The sequence below is a fragment of the Delphinus delphis genome, chromosome 16 (genome assembly GCF_949987515.2).
Source record: "Delphinus delphis chromosome 16, mDelDel1.2, whole genome shotgun sequence".
Lineage (NCBI taxonomy): Eukaryota > Metazoa > Chordata > Mammalia > Artiodactyla > Delphinidae > Delphinus > Delphinus delphis.
This window is the reverse complement of record NC_082698.1, coordinates 20,023,382-20,043,453: the sequence shown is the minus strand read 5'-3', so window position 1 is coordinate 20,043,453 and position 20,072 is coordinate 20,023,382. Positions and strand designations below refer to the sequence as shown.

At 40.9% G+C, this 20,072-nt stretch overlaps 1 pseudogene; it reads left to right on the top strand.

Annotated features, from left to right (window-relative positions):
- Positions 1–19,655, top strand: part of LOC132439771 (nitric oxide synthase-interacting protein pseudogene) — a 93,565-nt pseudogene extending 73,910 nt beyond the window's left edge.
- Positions 19,656–20,072: the final 417 nt, after the last annotated feature.

Here is a 20,072-nt window from a genome sequence, read left to right as displayed (position 1 = left end):
TTTTATGGCTGAATAATATTCGCTGTATATATATACCACATTTTCTTTATCCATTCATCTATTGATGGATACTTAAGTGATTTCCATGTCTGGGCAATTATAAATAATGCTGCAGTGAACATGAGGGAGGTTGCAGATATCTCTTTGATATAGTGATATTATTTCCTTTGGATATATACCCAGAAGTGGAATCGCTGGATCATATGGTAGTTCTGTTTTTAATTTTTTGAGGAACTTCCATACTATTTTCTATAGTGGCTGTACTAATTCACATTTCCACCAACAGTGCACAAGTGTTCCCTTTTTTCCACATCCTCACCAATTCTTGTCATCTCTTGTCTTTTTGATAATAATCATTCTAACAGGTACAAGATAATATCTCATTGTGGTTTTGATTTGCATTTCCCTAATGATTAGTATTGAACACCTTTTCTTGCACCTATTAACAATTTGTATGGTTTCTTTGGGAAAATATCTATCCAGATCCTCTGCCCATTTTTAAATTGGATTGTTTGTTTTTTCACTATTGACTTGTATGAGTTCTTTATATATTTTGGATGTTAACCCATTATCAGATATATGATTTGCAAATATTTTCCCCCATTCAGTAGGTTGCCGTTTCATTTTGTGGATGATTTCCTTTGCTGTGCAGGAGCTTTTTAGTTTGATGTAGTCCTGCTTGTTTACTTTTGCTTTTGTTGCCTTTGATTTTGGTGTCAAATCGAAAAAAAGCATTGCCAAGACCAATGTCAAGGATATTACTGCCTATGTTTTCTTCCAGGAGTTTTATAGTTTCAGGTCTTAGATTCAAGTCTTTAATCCATTTTGAGTTAATTTTTGTGTATGGTGTAAGAGGGGTCTAGTTTCATTCTTTTGCATGTGGTGTCCAGTTTTTCCCAACACCATTTATTGAAAAGACTGTCCTTTCCCCATTGTATATTCTTGGCTCCTTTGTCATAAATCAATTGACCACATATGTGTGGGTCATTTCTGGGCTTTTTATTATGTTCTATTGATCTATGTGTCTGTTTTATGCCACTACCATACTGTTTTCATTACTATAGCTGCAATATAGTTTGAAATCAGGAAACATGATGTCTCTAGCTTTGCTCTTCTTTCTCAAGATTGCTGGAGCTATTTGGAGTCTTTTGTAGTTCCATACAAGTTTTAGGATTGTTTGTTCCATTTCTTTGAAAAATGCCATTGGAATTTTATATATATATATATATATATATATATATATATATATATACACACACACACACATATATACATATATATATATATATATAGTTTTGTTTTGGCTGCATTGGGTCTTAGTTGCAGCACACAGGATCTTTCATTGCGGCGCACGGGCTCTTCGTTGCAGTGCGTGGGCTTCTCTCTAGTTGTGGTGTGCAGGATCCACAGCTCGTGGGCTCTGTAGTTGTGGCACATGGACTCTCTAGTTATGGCACGTGGGCTTAGTTGCCCTGCAACATATGGGATCTTAGTTCCCCCAGCAGGGATCGAACCAACATCCCCTGCATTGCAAGGTGGATTCTTAACCACTGGAGCACCAGGGAAGTCCCTGCCATTGGAATTTTGATGAGGATTGCATTGAATCTATAGATTTCTGTGGTTGGTGTGGACGTTTTAACAATATTAATTCTTCCAATCTATGAGCACAGAATATCTTTCCTTTTATTTCTGTCTTCAATTTCTTTCATCAATGTTTAACAGTTTTCAGTGTATAGATCTTTCACATCCTTGTTAAATTCATTCCTACATGTTTTATTCTTTTTGATGCAATTGTAAATGGGATTGTTTTCTTAGTTTCTCTTTCTCATAGTTCATAATCAGTGCATAAAAATGCAACAGATCTTTGTATATTGATTTTGTATCCTGCAATTTTACTGAATTCATTTATTAATTCTAACATTTCTTTTTTTTTTTCTTCCCTATTTTCTCTGGCTAGTATTTCCAATACTCTGTCAAATACAAGTAATGAGAGCAGGCATCTTTGTCTTGTTCCTGATCTTAGAGGAAAGCTTTCAGCTTTTCACCATTGAATACGATGTTAGATGCGGCTTTATTGTATATGGCCTTAATTATCTTGAGGTACATTCCCTGTATACCCACTTTGTTAATCCTCTAGCTGCTTTTAAGATTTTTCTTTTTGTCATTGTTTTTGAGAAATACGATTATAATGTGCCGTTGTATTGTTTTCTTCATATCGTTTGTGCTTGGGGTTTATTGAACTTGTATCTGTTGATTTACAGTTTTTATCAAATTTGGAAAAATTTTAGTCATTATTTCTTCAAATATTTTTTGTCCATTTCTCCCCGTTTCGAAGAATCCAATTACATGTATTTTCTGCCACTTGAAGTTATCCCACAGCTCCCTCACGTTCTGTTTATTTGCTTTTGCACTCTTCTCTGTGTTTTATTTTGAATACTTTCCTATGTCTTCCAGTTTACGAATCATTATTTCTGAAGCGTATGATCCACTGTTAATCCCACCCAATGTATTTTTCATCTCAGACATTGTAGTTTTCAGCTCTAGAAACTTGATTTACATCTTTTTATATCTTTCACATCACTACTTAACATGATTAATCTTTTCTCCAGCTTCTTGTGGAGTACAGTTACAGTAATTGTTCTAATGATCTTGACTGCTAATTCTGTCATCTAATCATTTCTAAGTCAGTTTTGATAGATAGATTTTTCTCCTCACTATAAATTTTATTTTCACGCTCCTTTGCATATCTAGTAATGTTTGGCTGGATTCTGACCTTGTGAGTTTCCCCTTGCTGGGTGCTAGATAGTTTTGTATTCCTATAAATATTCCTGAGCTTTGTTCTGAGATACATTTACATTACTTGGAAACAGTTTGAGTCTTTTGGATCTTGCTGTTAATCTTTGCTAGGTAAGACCAGGGCAATGTATAGTCTGGGGCTAATTTTGTCCTGCTACCGGGGGGAAAATCTCTTTAGTACTCTAACCAGTGCCCTATAAATTATGATGTTTTTCCATTTGACTAATGAGAGCAAGAACTATTCCTGGCTCTGTGTGACCTCTGGACATTATTACCTTTAATCCTTTTGGATACCTTTTGCCCTGGCCTCTAGTAGTTTCTTTACACACACATGCTGATTGGCGCTCAGGTGAAGAAGCCAGGGGACTCTACAGATCCCTACAGAACTCTCTGGAGTTCTTTCTCTGTGATGCTCTCTCTAACCAAGCTCTCTGCTCTGCAAACTCTAGTCACCTTGGCCCTCCTTGTTTCTCAACTTCATCTTCTCAATTCAGGGAGACCACAGTGCCCTACCTGGGGGTCTCCTCTGCCTACAATGCCTGGAGACTCTCTCCAGGCAATAACTTGAGTCCATCATAGGACTCATCTTATTTGTTTCCTGTCTCTCAGGGATCACTCTTCTTCATTGTCCAATGTCCAATGTCCAGTATGTTGAAAACTGCTGCTTTAAATTTGTGTTCAGTCTTTTTGTTGTTGTTTCAGGGTACATCCGGCCCCTGTTACTCAATCTATGCTGAAAGTGACCATTTTTAATATACCATAATTAGTAATAGCTGTATTACAATAGAGCAAAATACAAGTGGTAGAATTCTTAACACCTTTTTGTAATTCCTGAACTTGACATGAAGAACGTTGCTTGTGTCATATGCATCTGAATACCTGCTCTTAAGTCAGTCACTATGTTAGACCCAATTTGTGTTATATTTTACTTTAAATATACATTATCACAAATTTATAAATAAAAAATGACCGCTTTAAATAATAAAAAATAAAATAAAATACAAAAAATATATGACACCCAGTTAGTAAATGACAGAGAAATGATGGAGTAAACTCAGACCTATCTAACTTCAAATCCTGCCACCCTTTCAGAAAGACATGCTACCACCAATGTGTTCATTTGATGAACTGGTTGAAATGATTGTAATGTGTTCAGTCGGTGCCAGACTTTGTGGTAATAGAGATGATGGGTATTGTCCTAGCACTCAGGTAGCTTATAGGCTATTAGAGATGGAACACGAAAGTAAAATAACTGGAAAAGAAAGGAATTGCTAGACTATGTTCTATATTTGTGAATGAAAGCCAATGAACAACAACAACAAAAAAAAGAAATTTAGAAATTGGTACCTTCTCACACTTTTTCTGCCTTTGTGATGTGTGCAATTGACTCCCTTCCTGGTCACGTCTTCTACTGGACTTTCAGGATCAAGCAATTCCTGGCCAAGAAACAAAAGCACAATTGTCCCATTCTCAAATGGATTCAGATGAAACTCATAATAAAATCAGGTACAGTTCCAAGAAGAGATATGGAACCGAGCTACTTCTTTGCTAGTAGTTTGATTCCATAATAAATACATGAGATCCTTTGTTTGGGGAAAAAAAGAGAAATTGATGTCTTCTCCTTTCTGCCTTTCAACTATGATTTTTGGCCTGAGGCTGTGCACTCTCTGTTAAAGAGTTATGTCCTCCTCATTAAAACAAATGTCTTTTTTAATTAGAAAACCATGTTCACTAAGTCTGACTTATTTTGGGGACCACTCGGTGTCTCTGGGAGACATAAAAGTGCACGATGGGGCTTCCCTGGTGGCGCAGTGGTTGAGAGTCCGCCTGCCGATGCAGGGGACGTGGGTTCGTGCCCCGGTCCGGGAGGATCCCACATGCTGCAGAGTGGCTGGGCCCGTGAGCTGTGGCCGCTGAGCCTGCGCGTCCGGAGCCTGTGCTCCGCAGCGGGAGAGGCCACAACAGTGAGAGGCCCGTGTACCACAAAAAAAAAAAAAAAAAAAAAGTGCACGATGACCTTGCAAATGGAGCCACCATTGGGTGGTGAGGGTGACCTCCTTGACCTTTCTTAGTAAGCCACATAGAGTGCCAGAAAGGACCAGGACTGTGGAGTCAGCCAGATGTGGATTCGAATTCTAATTATCCCATTTACCGGCTTCTCATTTTTGAGAAGATGGCTGATGCTTTCTGAGCCCCAGTTGCCTTACAGTATCTACCACCCAGGATTGTTATAGATATTAAATATGGAAATTAAGTGTTCAGCACAAAAGAGGCACTCCAAAAATAGTGGTGGTGTTGACTGGTGCTTCCTTCCAGTTGTAGATTTGGGGATAAGAAGCAACATCCTGGCAACTAGCAGCTGGCCTGACTTCACAGGAATATGGGAATGGTTTTAACTGAGGCCAAAGCATAAAGCTCCACACTGGGTAATAGACATTATTTCTTAAGAATGTTCACTCACGTTTGTAAATCTGAGCTGTCATATGGGATAGGTGGGTAGCATTGATTCCCATCGCCTACCTTTCCTCAGTTCAGTGCCCAACTCAAGAAGGTTCCCCCACCATTTGGAATAAGCTAGAATGCCCCTTTCTAAAATTTAAGGATTTCCACAGTTAATCCTAGGATCAGAAAATGTGTGTGCTGGAGAGAGAAGTAAAGGGACGTCTAGCACAACCTGAGTTGCATAATCTTAGTATCTTGAATGGCTAACAGAATCTGACAAAGGTTGGGTTGTAATCAATGTAATCAATATTGATTGTTGGATATCTACTAGCATTGCCCCTTCTCCTCTCAGAAATCAACTCAGAACAATAAGAAGAACAAGAAATGCAAGCTCTAACACTGACAAGCTCAATGACATCTGGACCGCTGAACCACAATATATGAGAAACAGCCACCAAAGCAGTTACAGTTAAATAGGAGCAAGGGAGGTATGTGGAGAGAGAACACTTACAGCCACACGGCACAGAAAACTGGCAGAGCGAGGTTCTCTGGAGCACATGCCACACCCTAGCAGAAAACCAATAATTCCTTACTGGGAATACTGAGAATGTTGTGCTCCAGTAGGAGTCAGCAGCATCCTTGGACCCAGTTAAGTGTCAGAAAGGAGCAGGGTTGGGAGGCTGAGTGAAGTATCACACCAATGTGCAATATTTACAAGAAGGATTCTCTTGGTGAGACAGAGAAGATAGAGGAAGCATTGGTGACATCCTTCAGCAACTTATCTCTATTGTCCTGGGAGAAGTGGAAGCAGAGCCAACTTATACTCACAACTCTGGGTCTTAAGAAAACACACTGTGAACCGTGGACAGTTCAGCTAACCCATAACACTGCCTGGCTCCTCCATCACATAAAATTCCTACCAATAGAAAATCCAGGGAGAACTCATCCCTTTCAAAGTTGAGTAATATAAATAAATGTCAACCCAGAAAGTATCTATAAAAATATATCAAAAGGAAAGAATAAAGGGAGGACAGGGAAAGGAAGACACAAGTAGAAGATGGAAGTTCACTCACCAGATAAATGTTACCATGGATCAAATTTAGAATTTTTTTAATAAGCATATTGCCTGGAATTTATTTAAAATAAAACTCAAGCAATTGTTCAATAAAACAGAAACTCAGAATAGAGAGCTAAAAGGGCTCAGGGAAGATGAGACCTCAGGAAGAATTGAAATACTGCTCTCAGGAGAGGAGTGGAAGAGAAATAGCACACATTACAGAAATGTAGGTCAGGTTCGGAGCAGCACAAAGGAGACTAGACATGGCTGAAAGTTCACTAAAAATGTGGGCATTAGGCTTAAGAAAAAAATAAGCAAATGTAAATAGAAATACACACACACACAAAATTAACAGGATAAGGATAAAATAAAAAAACAAAGATTAAGTAAATCCAACATATTTAAAATTAGTGTTCCTGAAGAATACAGAATCATTGAAATTATTCTTACACTGACATATAAATAATATTTAAATAGCTATAGATGTCTGTGTACACGAATTTTTTCAGAAACAAAAGAAGCATTGCATATATAGATCAAAAAGTCATACCATGTCTCTGGAAATTTTGAGAATGGTCATCGTCAAAATGAAGTTCATGGTCATTGCCAAAATGAAATTCTAACAAGTGTCTGCCAAGGTATAAATGGATAAAGAAGATGTGGTATGTGTGTGTGTGTGTATATATATATATATATATATATATATATACACACACATATACATACATATATGCACATATATATATGTGTGTGTGTGTATATATATATGTATATATGTATATACACAATGAACATATTCAGCCATGAGAAGGAAGAAAATCCTGCCATTTGTGACAACAGGGATGGACCTTGAGGGCATTATGCTAAGTGAGAGGTCAGACAGAGAAAGATAAATACATACTGTGTAATATCCCTTATATGTGGAACCTTAAAAAGCTGAACTCATAAAAACAGAGAGTAAAATGGTTTTTACCAGGGGCTGAGGGTGGGAGGAACTGGGGAGATGCTGTTTGAGGGTTCAAACTTGCAACTAGTAGATAAATAAGTCCTGGAGATGTAATGCACAGCATAGTGATTACAGTCAACCATACTGTATTAAAAACTTCAGAGTTGGTAAGAGATTAGGTCTTAATTATCCTCACCACAAAAAAGAAATAATGATTATGTGATGTGATAGAGGTGCTAGCTAATGCTACCATGGTAAGTACATTGAAATTTATAAATGCATCAAATCAACACATTGTACACCTTAAACTGACACAACTCATGTGCCAATTATAAAAATGAAATTCAAACAAAATACTGGATTTCAAATATTAAGAATTCTCTGTGCAACCAGGCAAAATAATTAAATAAATCGACGCACCTCAGACTCTTCCCCGGTGAGAGTCAATCTAGAAAAGAACAGAGCAAAGCCTAAAAGTCTTCATGGAAAGAAAGAACGGGACCAAAACTTTTACTTCCAGCCAAATTAGCATTCTACTATAAAGGCCATGAACATCTTCGAGCATGCAAGAACTCTGGGAATATAATCCCCATGAGTCTTTCTAGAAGGTGACTTTCTAGAAGATTCTCAAGGGCAAATTCCAGCCAATTAAGAGCTGAATAGAGAACCTATGGCTAAACTTAATCTGGTTAAGTGAGAGGATAAACCTAAAATAAACGTGGGGATTATAGTTACAGAACAGAGTGTAAATGTTTTACAAGCCCTGACAAAGTGGAAATGATAGGACAAAGTTGGGAGAAAAAAATGGAAAGTAGCATAAGCAACTTCACAGCAGGTAAATCAAGTAATAGAATTCTATGTCAAGAACTGTGAAGAGTGAGCTTTTACTTTGCTTGCAAGCTAACAAGTTATTCTGCCACGGTTCCAGTGATGCTTACAGAAAGTCTGGGACTCCTGGGTCAGAGGCAAAGCAGCATGAACCTCATGCTCACATTAATTCCCCTCGTCCCCCAAGCCCTATGGGGACAATTCAGAGCAGCCTGAATTGATGCTGTGCACACAGTGGGTCTGCATCATAGCTGAGGAACCAGAGTTTAGGAAACCCCAACCTCTTATAAGGGGTCTGTTAGAAAACCTGCCCAAACTTTGCCCCATAGGGAGACATTATCTTTATTATCTTGGGCAGCAAACAAATCTTTCCCCTGCCTTGGAGGGTGACATTATATATTTCAAGGTCCTTTGCTATATAAATATTATTGAAAAGATTGTGCCCAACAGAAGTTGATACAAGTCCTGCAGAAACACAAGAGACCCATAGACAATTATTGTCACCCAACCATATAAAATACTTAAATGTTTACAGGTAAGCACTAAGAAAACTCATATAATCACTATAATCAGGAAGTGCATGAGAAAGAGGCAAGTTGAGAGGAAGCTGAAATGTACTGATTTCACCATAGTTCATAATAAGGAATAAATGGTATTAGCCAAAAATCACTAGAGTAAATATAAAGAAACAGCCAAGATATACTCACAACATGAGAAATAAGGCATGCAGCATCATTTGTAAAAGCAAAATCCCTATTTAACCTTGACGTTTCAACTGAAATGTCACTTCCCTATGGAGGCCTTTCCTGAACATCAGACCAGGTTTGCTCTCCTTCGTATTGCCTCTCATAGCTACCAAGGTCATACAGCTAGTTAGTGGTGGAGCTGAGATTCAGGCCTAAATTTGCTCGTGCTGAAGTCTGCACTCTTAGTAGCTCATCTCTGCTGGCTACTCACTGATTCATCTAATTATATTCCATTCACACCTGATAGTACAGAGTTTTGTTTTGTCCTCCAAGTTTTCATATATACAAGTCTTAATTCTCCAATACCCTTGTAATACCTGAGACATATCTTATGTTTCCTGAGTATGGCCCCCAGGACCTAGCACAAAACAAGCACTCTTTAAAATCATTCAATCCATGATATCGAACACAAATGAACATCTGGGAAGCCCACTAAATGCAGACTGATCACACTGCCTTACAGCACACAAGTACCAGTTTGAAGGAGAAAAGCCAAGACCGACTCCACCTCCTGGTCCTAAGCACTAGATCATTATCTGTCTCTAAAGAATCATGTGTGAAATTCCTGAGGTTATAAGGAGAAACTACACACAGTCCTTGAAATAGCTTTCAAGGGTGAATAATGCATGCTCTATATTTAATGCATGAGAATGCAAAATGCAGAAAATTGCACAAGAGAGGTCAAACTCCCGTTCCCTGCAACAAGAGATCTTTCTGTCTTCCTGCCAATAAATGAATCACTGGTTATTAAATATTGTTTACCATCTAAACAGGGATCCACAAAGCCTGTGTTCTCTGATCTCTTTGTTTCAAGTCTTCTCCTAATCAGGGACATCATCGCCTAATTTAGTGATGCCATGTATCTTGCACCTTTCTGAAAAGTGGGCACCATAGCTCCACTCCCTATAAAACTGGCTACCATGTTGCAATTTGAGGAAAAATAAATCTTACCATCATGATGATAGTCTGTGCAATTGAAGCCAGGATAAAGATGGCTCCGAGAAAATGGAATCTTTGACAGCATAATTTTTTTTTTCTTTTTTTGCGGCGTGGGCCTCTCACTGTTGTGGCCTCTCCCGTCGTGGAGCACAGGCTCCGGACGCGCAGGCTCAGCGGCCATGGCTCACGGGCCCAGCTGCTCCGCGGCATGTGGGATCTTCCCGGACCAGGGCACGAACCTGTGTCCCCTGCATCGGCAGGCAGACTCTCAACCACTGCGCCACCAGGGAAGCCCCGACAGCATAATTTTAACACTGTCAAATTATTCAGCTTTTTTCTTAAAAGTCACTTAATACTCCACACAGACATTACTTTTGCCATCAAATATCACTTTGGAAAAAGTTAATAATTTAGGAACGTCTACATATTTGTTAAAAGGCTAATACAGCAAGTGCATGAGATGCCATAACCAGAGAGCCCTCTCACCCTGCGAGTTTTGTGTGATTGCTTCAGTCAGCATCATTAACACAGGGCATCAGAGAGAAGGGGGCAGCCAATAAAGAGGCACTCCCAGTAATTGGAGACCAGAGTCAGCATCAGCACTGGTATGGTTTAGGAGGATGCTGTGACCTTTATTTGGTAAAGAGACCTTTCCTATCCAGCAGTAGTCTTATCTTTTACTTTAAAACTTAAATAAAAGATTTTGTTGTTGCAAAGACCTTAGTCTTTGGGCTGAAGCTCATTCGTAAGGGAAATGCATTTTTGATGTGATGATGATAGTAGTGGCAATTAAGTTGACTGAGTGCTCACCGCATGGCAGGCACTGTCCAAAGGACTTTACACATGCTGCCTTATTTCCTTAAGTACCACACAATGGGTAATATTGTGAACCCCATTTTACAGATTTGAAAACTGAGGCACAGAGTTTAACTTGGTTAAGATCTCACAGCTAGTATGAGTCATAGGTATTGTAACTACTACACTTTACTGGTTCCTACAATTCAATACATGCCAAGCTACCTATGCATGTACAATAGCTGCAATTAAGTACCTGCCAAAGGGCCCCATGGTAAACATTTTCTTAGTTGATCCTCACCAACAAAACAAAACAAACAAACAAAAAGAGGTAGATCTTTACATTCTCATTTTATGTATGAGGCAACTGAGGATTGTAGAGATCAACAACTTGTCCATAAACACTGCTCCCATTACCTAATTTTTAACTCTATATTGAAATATAAGTCTCAGTACATTAAAGAGTGTTTCCTTTCGATCATTTTCTGGAAGTTAAACTTTTCTTGTTTCTTCTAATGGTAACTTCCAATTCATCTCAGCATATACAGAGCCTTTTCAATTGGAGGGACTTTTGGGGCCCTGGTAGAAGTCTTCCAGCTTCAGGACCCTAAACACATATAACCTGAAGACTAATAACCATGACCCACGTGAAATTTTGAGGAACACATCCGAAGGGGTGTAGAGGCTGGGTGAGACCATGGCATTGGCGGGGGGGGCTTCACTGGGGCTCCAGTTTTTCCATGCTGTCTCCAATTGCCCTGTGTGTAGAGGGAGAGAGGACCAAGTATACCTTGACACAATCAGTAAAGCCTTTGTTTTCTGAGCCTGAGTGATAACTCTATGATATATTCCATCCCTCTCCTCCAATACATCTCTCACACTTGGTATTATCTCCATGGCAACTAGGAATGCATCCACAACCTTGAGGATATGTTTGTCTGCCTTTCTACCTATCTTAAGGTTAAGCTTGTTAACCTAAGTGTGTCAAAACATGATGGTTTCCAGCTCAATTTTGAATTAACTTAGTGAATCATGAAATCCTGGGAATCAAACTGCCCTTTTTCAAACCCGTGCTCTGCAGCTTGTCAAACACGAGCAACTTAGCCTTAGTGAGGCTCAGCCTCCTTCCTCATCTATACAATGAGGACAGAAATATAAGACTATTAGGAGGATTGGATGGGATTTCTCATAACGTTTGAAAACTAAAACCTAGGACAATAATTCGTCTTTAGAAGGGCTCCACAAATGTTAGCTCCACCGTTGGAGAGCATCCCTTTAGCTGTGTAATGTGTTGACTAAATGGACGTAGCACACGTGTCCCAGGGTTTTACTCTCAAAGGTTTCCAGTTGGCTCTCTGTGGGTCATCTCAGAAGCCTGATGGGGAAAAATAGGGGACATCCAGGTTAGAGAACCTGTGGTGAAACACATTCGTTAAGAAACAGCCAACCTCACACACTGCAATCCAAGTACCTTTGCTTGTTGAAGAGAATTGGCTTTAATTACCAAAATACCCTCGTCTGAATTGCCTCTCTGTTTGAGAAAAAGAGCTTGAAGAGATTGAAGAAAAGGGCCTCATTCCTAACTTCAGGTCTTCAGGGATGGAAGGAATGAAGCCCTCCCCTCATCACACCACCCCGTAGGAAGCTGGAATGGCTAGTTTTCTTCTGGGGATTTGAGATAAGAGACCTGAGTGAATGATCATGAATTTTCAGCTGTTCCACAAGAGGTGCCTCATGATGAGCCTCAAAATAGGATGAAATCTAGGCAGACCTCCCAGATGAACACTAATTGGAGCAAAACCTTTTCTGTGACAAATGGCAAAGCTAAGGTTTTTGTGCTGTGTATTTTTTTAATGGTGCTATAGTCCAACTAATAAAAAAAGTGATGCAAAATCAATAATTCCTACCTTCCCCAATGTACACCATCTAGCCTAATCAAACCCGTTGACTTGCTGCAACCCACATGAGCAACTTGTGTACATAGGTTTTCACACCTGCCTCTTGGAATGCTTCTCTTCACTGCCACCCCACTGCCCATCCTCTAATCCCAGAGCATTGTCTAGCCCTTCCATGCGGTTGTCTCTGAGAGCTGCTGCTCTCACTGACGTCTGTCTTCAGAAACCCAAAGGAACTTACCATGCCTTCTGAGCAATGCTTCTTACACTGATTATTTACTCATTTTCTATAAATGCTAGGAATTGCTTTTCTTCACAACTATTAATTATTTAAATACAAAGACTATGTCAGATATTTTTTCCATCTTTTCACAGCATAACAGGCCCAGTAAATATTTGCTGGTTGGTTAATAATGACTTCTGTGTAAATAAATACTGCAAAATTTGTAAAAAATGATCAGTTCAAATACTTCACAATAAAATATTTCTTCCCCATCCCTCATCTTAAAAATACAGCATTTTAAAGCCAGAGGGAAGATTCCTCAACCAATCTCCTCATTCTTTAGATGAATCGACTGAAGCTAAAGAAGGTGAAGTGACTTGATTAAGGTCACATCTAACTAGAAGCCAATTAGGGCCAGGGCCCAGATCTGCAGACTTCTAGTGATGTACCCTTTCTGATACACAGCGTGGTGCCCCAGGGTTACACTCTACTTGTAAGTTGGTCATCACAGTTCAGTAGAGGGAAGACAGACTGGGAGCTAGATGGCATGGGGCCACATCCTTGTTCTTTCACTAATTCATTCTATGGCCTTGGAAAAATCATTTAACCCTTTGGCCTCAGGCTTCACAGCTGCAGGAGGAAAGATGTTAATTCTGCATGATCTAACCCAGAGTTCAGCAAACTACAGCCCACAGGCCAAATCTAGTACACACTTGTTTTGGTAAATAAAGTTTTACTGGCATACCCGTTTATTTACCTATTGTAAATACCTATAGTGGAAGAGTTGAGTAACAGTTAACAGAGACCATATGATCCACAGGCCAAAATATTTACTATTTGGCCCTTTGCAGAAAAAAAATTGTTGACTCTCAATCTAACCTATATGTAGTACAGTTGTATGAATCTAATGTATGCAAGGATTCTTTTCATCTATAAAGTGCTATATCCACATTTAAAAAATCATTGTTATTGACAACAATAGTAGCAATAGCAATAGTAAATCATGAAACATCATTTGCAGTAAAGGCATAAAATTTTCTTTGTTTGGGACTTCCCTGGTGGTCCAGTGGTTAAGGCTTCGCCTTCCAATGCAGGGGGTGTGCGTTCAATCCCGGGGAGCTAAGGTCCCACATGCCTCCAGTCCAAAAAGCCAAAACATAAAACAGAAGCCATATTGTAACAAATTCAGTAAAGACTTCAAAAAAATTGTCTTTGTTTAATAGGTGGCATCTACATGATATATTGCTTGATTTGAGATCACCTCACCTCACCTCACTATTGTTCATAGTAACATGTTTTTGCAGAACCAAGTGACAATTTTAACAGATCCAGGAATATTTCAAACTAATTAGATCATTTATATATAAAATATAAAGCAAGTGTTTTCAGAAGAACATCAGGTCATCCACGGAGAGCATCTGCCCTCATTTTCATCACTAACCTGGCTCGCTATGTGGGTACCATCCTGTGTTATAAGTACCATGTAATGGAATTAACATTCACCTGGAAATACTGACTTGACACACACTGACCTTTGACTATTGGCTCTGTTACTCTAAATGTATTAAGCTTTTCCATTGATGTTTCTGGGAGGGAGATTGGTGGCTCACCATGGTTTTCCCCTGCCATGTACTCTGGGCATGGACATTAACCAAGGAAGACAAACTGTTCTCAGCAAAGTGGGAGATTAATCATTGGCCATGTCCAACTCACTGCCATGGTAATGACACGGGATTTTATCCTAAGAATTACAGCAGTCATTGAAAGGCCTTAGAAGAGCTCTTCCTCTGATGTAACCACAATGTAGATAACAGGTTGGAGGTGCAAGAGCAGGTGTGGGAACTGGCTAGGAGGCTGCAGGACTAGCCCGAGCAGGAGACAAGAATGACTTTGACTAGAGTTGTCATGGAGATGGGGATATGCAAACCATCATGAACAAGCTGAAGCTGGGGGTGACGTGGGAAGAAGCAGAGGAGGCAGGACAGGCACTGGCTTTGTGTTAGCCCAGATCCAACCTAGAGCTGCACGAGGGCGGTTAGCGAGAATCCAGCTAGATTGCATTTCCCTCAAATTCATCTCCTGCCCCTATTTCTAATGGTCCTAGAGGCCCATAAAACCAATTCCAATTAGGGGTCTTTATTCCTCTCCAATAAAACTTAAAACTTTCATTTGATTCAGTAAATTCTTAACAACATCTTTTTATTTGCCTCTTTAAAAAGCCATTTTTACATGATGTAAATATAACAGTTATTTAGTAGTGATAAATACATTCCTAATTAAACAACTATTTTATTACTTACTAACAGCTTAAAAAGTCTGAGATCCGTCGGGAAATAAAATATTTTATTTACAGGAATTGGGCTGAGAGACCTGATCTTCCTGGTGCAAATGAGTCAGAAATGACCAATATAAGTAAGATGAAACAGGATTTATTAGGCTTTAAGGCTGGGGTTCCTGTTTCCTTTGAAGTATTACTCTGCCTGTATTTGTATATGCATGTTTATGTATACGTGTGCATATGTGTGTGTATACAGAGAAGTTTGCCATGAAAGATAAGAAATGTCTATGTGATATGAACCTTCTCCCACCTGCATGACTAAAATATTCCTCTGAAATTTCTATGTCAGAAAAGAGCCTGAAACTTCTAAATGTTAAAGGCAAATACCCCTCAGAGAGATGAAATAGGGAACTTCGATCAGCTATTAATGACTCAGTGGAAACATACATATCTTCTCCAATAGCTGAGAATAAAGCATTGAGGCCATGGGAGTTTTGATGAAGGATATGTTCAAATCATAAATTGCACTTCCAGGCACCACGATGGAAATATCTAGAATACTGGGCACTACTATGCTGTTGGTTGGGGGAACAGTAACCAAAGACCAGATTTTCAATTTTACAACTTTTCTGAGGCCAGCCCTGACTCCTAACCAAATCATATATTAAAGTTGGGCTTTATTTCTGCCCCCTTGGACAGGCTTGTCTTGGCCTGGCCCAGTACCCCAGAAGGTAATTATCTTTTTTTTTTTAACTTTTTAGTTTATATTGGAGTATAGCCAGTTAACAATGTTGTGCACAGCAGATGCACAGCAAAGCAACTCAGCCATACATATACTTGTATCCATTCTCCCCCAGACTCCCCTCCCATCCAGGCTGCCACATAACACTGAGCAGAGTTCCCTGTGCTATATACTAGGTCCTTGTTGGTTATCCTTTTTAAATATAGCAGTGTGTACACGTCAATCCCAAACTCCCTAACTATCCCTTCCCTCCACCCTTAACCATAAGTTCATTCTCTAGGTCTGGGAGTCCGTTTCTGTTTTGTAAATACGTTCATTTGTATCATTTCTTTTTAGATTCTGCATATAAGCGATAGCATATGATATTTCTCTTTCTCTGTCTGACTTACTTCACTCAGAAGTTGATTGTCTTTATGTTATGAGAACGAGGTTTCTAATAGTGTGGGACATTCACGGTCTTGTGAGCTTGTTTTCAAATGACAAGAATGGACCTGTATAGACCTAGCCAGACTCTTTTGCTTGGATCACTTCAACATCCAAGTCTATGTAAAGAGGCTGGGACAGGGACTGAAGTGTAGGCCGTCTGTGCCCATGGAATGAGAAGAATGATCTAAATTTTGCATCCTTCTGTTCGGCCATTTTTTTCATCAGTTCATTCATCTATTCAACTATTCAACAGCTATTTCTTGAGCATCCACCTGTGCTGGGCCCTGTGCTGGAGACTGGAGATATGGGAGTGAGAAAGACAGCCCGGGTCCTGCTCTCATGAAGGTAAGACCTGGTAGTAGACCAAGACTGAACTTCATTGGAAACATGTCATCCATCCTAGAAGGGCAGGGGATAGTCACCAGCTCTGTCTCTGTTTTACCATGTGACCTTGGGAAACTCTCCTGCCCTCTGAGCCTCAGGTTCGTTATCTGGGCTTTCGACCAGATGCTCTCCAAGATCTGTACCATTGTTTCTTGTGGCCTCCAACCAAACATGACTGGCTGATCGGCAGCCATGCTTCTCTGCAACACAGACACATCTGGATTCCTAAGAAACACCTCCGGGGGACTTGGAAGTGGGTGAAACTACGTCATGGGGGGTGGTTTCACTAGGCATTCTGGCTTTCTTTCCATTCTTCCTTCATTTTTCTAAATCTCTGCTCTGTACTGGCTAGGCAAAGGAAGATGCATGCGCCGGCACTCTCAGCGTGTTTCTTCTGAGCCTAAGAGTGATAAGACAAGAGGAGGGGGTGCAACTTAAAGATGCTTTATCCATCCTGATTACTTTTCAGAGAACTAATCTAAAATCCAGGGGGCATAGTAACTTGATTAAGATCCCACAGCAAAAAGGAATCAGTCTGGGGCCAAGAGGTACACCACCAGGCTTGCAGTGGCATGCCCCTCCTGAACCCAGCATGCTGCCACAGTGTTCCCACATCCTGGTCACTTGGTCCTCATCGTCGAGGGGGAAAAGAGTGAACTGGGAGTCCGTGCTGTCTCACCAATCCACCGTGCAGCCAAATCACTTAACCCCAGTAGCCTCAGCGCCACAGCTGCAAGAGGCCAGATGTCTTAGTGCATAATGCTGTTGTGCAAACAGAACGCAGGTCAGTGGTCAGACAAAGAAGCTTTTAAACTCAACAGTGCTACATCCTTGCAAACCACTGGAATCACTGTTGTGGAAATGGTAGCAGTAGTAATAGCCATAGTAAATCATGAAAGATAAACTTCACCCAAGCCCATCAGGATTTTTGTCCATTAAATGTGTGGCAACCAAACTGCCTCTGTGGTGTCCACAAAATAATGTTTTGTAAAACTAGATTATACCTTTGAAGATTTCTGAAATATTCTAGGAACAATTGATATGAAGACTTGTGTGCAAAACATAAGTGGATGTTGTCAGATCAGCAGCTCAGCCACGTAGGGCCTCTGCCACCACTTCCATCACGAATGTGACCCACCGAGGACTCCCCCATGTGCCATAAATGTGTAGTTAGACCTCCCACCTGAGACTCTGATTTGGAGCAAACTGACTTTCAGCGTTCATATTTGTTGCTCTAATGCATTGGATTTATTATCATTAGCATCATTATTAGCATGGAATTAGCATTAGCATTTTTGAGAGGGAAGGTTTTGCCTCCAAGTGGTTGATTCCCTGGTCTGTTATGGACATACTATTTCCTCAGTTCAGGTAAATACCATTCTCGGAAAAATAGGAACATTAATCATTGGATCCATCCAGTCCCCTATCCATCCAGCCCTTGGGAGAGGATTGATTTATGGAAAGTGCTAGCGTCAAAGTCAGAAAACCAGTTTCTGCAATTATGCTCCACATTCCACAAATACCTGAGCCTCAGTTTTCTCCTTAAACACATGGAGCCAGTATCTTCTTTCTCCCCTCCTCATAAAGGGTTTTGAGAAGAAAATAAAGAGCAAAAGAAAAGTTATCATAAACATGGAATGTTTAAAAAGAATGAAGTACATACCAAGTAGTTGTATAATATAGAGAGAGACTAGCCAATACATAAGTCTTTATCTTGTGCCAGACACTGTTCTAAGCTCTTTACATAAAATAAACACTATTGACTAGTAATAATAATAGAGTAAGTTTAATAAAGATTTATCCACATGGATGTTCACAATTTTCAAGCAGGGCATCAGCACTTTTCAGCCGTCTCCAGGCACAGCTGTGTCTCAATTCCAGGACAGGAAGTAGAAGAGTTGCTGGGCCATGTGATCTGTAGGAAAATCTGTGCAGACTGTTCTACCCCTACAGCGCTTTGAGTGATTGGCTCCTGACCCGAAGTCCCACAGGGAAAGGGGAAGAGAGTGAAATTATTTGCTCTCCTTCTGATATAATTCCCCATGTCAGGATTATGGTGTCGGGTGCAGTCGTAAACCCCATGGATGAAAAGATAACTTAAAATGCACATTTCATTCTATGTGTGGGTATTTCAAAGGACCTCAGGGTTGATCAGGAGACAAGACGGTAATAACATGCCAGTTAGTTAAAGAACCAGAGGATTGAATGGCTTTGTTCAACTACTGCTGAACTGATGTGCCCACATGTAGAAGATTTAAAATGTTGGCTCCCAGGCGCAGGAGCTAAATAAACCCACTTTGTTGTTGTTGTCTTAGTTTTCTTTCCCCAGAAGATAACATCTACCGTGTAATAAGTGGAAGTTTCTCCAACACAAGACACCCACTAACAACTTCCAAAAGGGATGGGGCCCAGCTGGGGCCAATAGAATGCGCGGTCTTGTCGATCATTGGTGAAGATAACATAAGAACTAAAAGAAGAAGGAGACTGCGCCGCAGGTGAAGGCCTACAAGAAGCAGCAGGGCGCCGGGCGTGAGAAACAAAAGGAGCTGCAGAGGGCGGCAGCGCAGGACCCGGCAGGGGGCTTCCTGGAGAAGTAGGCGGCCACCGAGAGCCGGCCCCTCGACCCCTTCACGCCCAAGGCCACCTCGGGGAACGACCCAAGCGATGCCCCACGGGGCCCAGTACGGGCACTGCACGCAAGGACAAGGACAAAGCGCTGCCCAGCGTGTGGATCCCGCCGCTGACCCCTGAGGAGACGGCCACGAATCAGGAGAAGCCGTCGCGCCTCGTGACCTGGCCCACGTTCGGGAAGCGCTGCGCATGTCTGCACGTCCCCCCTGACGCCCGTGTGCTTCAGGCCGCTCCACAGCTCGGTGAACCGCGTGGGGCTCGTCACGCGCGGCAAGCACTGCCTGTGCGCCAGGACCTGCGAGCCTGAGGAGCGCTTCGCCGACCGCCGGGCTGCGGTCCTCTGGAGCCGTGGGCACCCTGGAACGCGTGGAGAAGCCGGTTCGCAAGGACCACGTGGACCCCGTGAACCGGAGAAGCTCCCGGACCGCGGCATCATCGTGCTGCAGCGGCTCCGTAGTGAAGCTGCAGGTGGAGAAGTCCAGGCCACTACGGTAGCTGGTGAGCACATCCTCCATTTTGTTAGCTGAGCACATGTTGTATGCCAGGTACTGTATCGGGTGCTAGCTGGGATTTTAAGGGGAATAACGTACTTTCTGCCCTCAGTAATACCAAACTGCCATTTCTTGAGTGCCAGGGTTGCTGGGCACAGTTTTAAGTATCCTATATGTATTTGTTAATAGATCCTCATTAGCAGCCCAAGAGGTGGATGCTATTCAAAAAGTTTATAAATAATAAATGCTGGAGAGAGTGTGGAGAAACGGGAACCCTCCTACACTGTAAATTGGTGCAGCCACTATGGAGAACAGTATGGAGGTTCCTCAAAAAACTAAAAGTAGAACTACCGTATGATCCAGCAATTCAACTCCTGGGCATATATCCAGAAAAGCTGAAAACTCTTGCTCAAAAAGATATATGCACCCCAGTATTCATAGCAGCGCTGTTTA